Source organism: Micromys minutus, assembly GCF_963924665.1.
Source record: "Micromys minutus genome assembly, chromosome: 16".
Lineage (NCBI taxonomy): Eukaryota > Metazoa > Chordata > Mammalia > Rodentia > Muridae > Micromys > Micromys minutus.
The window spans coordinates 27740744-27742719 of record NC_137985.1 but is presented as its reverse complement, the minus strand read 5'-3'; positions in this window follow the sequence as shown (position 1 = coordinate 27742719).

Sequence of the window (1976 nt, the reverse complement as noted above, 5' to 3'; positions counted from 1 at the left end):
TATTCTGACCGAAAGCAACTTAGGAAAAAAAGTTTATTTCAGTTACAGTTCCTTGGCACAGGGGAACTCAAGGCAGACTGGCTGGCTATTGCATGAAGCTTTCCTTCTGTACAAGGAGCTCACTTCACAGCCCAAAAGGTTCAACAGAAATCACAAACTGTGCTCCCTGACAGCTGCCTCACGGGCCAGCTTTGGCTCAACTAGATTTTTTTATAAAGTTGCAGACCACCAGCCTAGGGTCATCCATAGTGGCCTGGGCTCTGCGACGTCGGTTAACAATCAAGGTGATCCTCAATGAACAAGTCCAAAAGCCAATTTGAGGGGGACAATCCCTCCATTTCCAATTTCTTCTCCAGTAAGTCTAGATTGCATCAAGTTGACAGCCAAATCTAGCAAGGGCTTCTCTGTCTCTGATTTTCCTAGTTATATTGTCTCACTGTGTTATATACAAAATAAATAAGAATATGCCTGGGTGCATAGGCACATAAAGCCCTCATTTTGTATTTCTATATGTACTTTTAAATTTGTTTTCACCTTCTAATTACTAATTCTCCTAATAAAGACATCTTGCTTATCATCTCTGAGTGCCAGGTATTAGCAGCCCATGGCATAGGATGTCTACCAAACCTTTATTGCATAAACTTGCATATACTTACCTTCCTGGATCATTTTTACACACATGCTTCCTTATTTTATCTGAAACAATTTTATAAATGGATACCAATACACCGTCTTATTTCATAGCTTAATCTTTGAGAGAAAACATGAGGTTTTGTAGTCAGGGTGGTCTACATGTATGTTTACTTTTGCTACATTCTGAGAGGCAAGAATTGGGTTAAATTCCTATCAGGTTCTTATTGGGTTAAATCTTGTCGGGTTTCCATCAATACAACATGAGGTGTATGTGATTTGTATTGGGTGACAGTCCCATGTACTTCACCTGGATGTGGGGTGGTTTATTAGTCTGTGTGTTTCTTTTCTAAATGCTCCTAGTACACTGTACACTTCAGAAAGACCATGACGCACCTCAGCTGTTTAGTTATAAGATTATAGCTCTACCATAAATGTTTTTCTCTTGTTTTTTTTTTTTCTTGGATCCAGTCCATTTGAGAGAAGCCATCCTCCATGTATTGGGGCTGCCTTGTGGACAGTGTGAAACAAAGTGATCCTTAAAATCACAGCTCCCACTTGGAGCAGAGCCTTTGACAGCCCCTATGCCATAATCATGTACCTATGTTACGTCTGTATTCTGATCTACTAAAAACATAGTTTGTGTTGTTTTCCTCAGTAAAGTTGGGAATAGTTTGACACACAGTTGTTCATAAGTAATGTGTCATGCCATTGATATTTTTCTTGAAAACCTGTATTGTACGTCTTGGCAAAATTGTAAACACTTGTTATATGATATGTCCCTTCAAATTGAAACATTTCCATTAAATCAAATCATTTTACACAGGACAGGAAGATGCGTAGTGATCTCAGATGGTCGACAGGGGTAAACAGGTATCACATATATATCCAGGAATAGAAGCTTGGGAGATGACTAGGGGTCCCCATCAGTAGAATAAAGGAAGTGTCAGTTTCTGAGCGTGGAGAATGCCCAAACAGACTGAAGAAGAAGCATGGTGGACTGGGGGGCCATACTCAAGCTTCCCAGGAAGCTCCAGAGCTACAGTTTTAGGGAGTCATTGCCCACATTGGGGTTGTTTTCTGGCAATATACAGCTGCGTTTGAGTTACTCTTGTGAGTGACCCTTCACACATCCTTATATTAGTTACCCCAAATAAGAAGAGCTCAGTGAGTCACCAAATTCTATTCTAGAGCAACAGTAACTTGGACTTGTCATGGGCCACCTTTCTGTGCTTAGTAGTTGTATGTGCTATGTCTCCCAGGAAAAAATCTGTCACATGACAATAATAAAAATGTAGGAAAAGGCAGGCCTTGGGAAATTTCCAAAACTGGGTGAAGATAGGTAC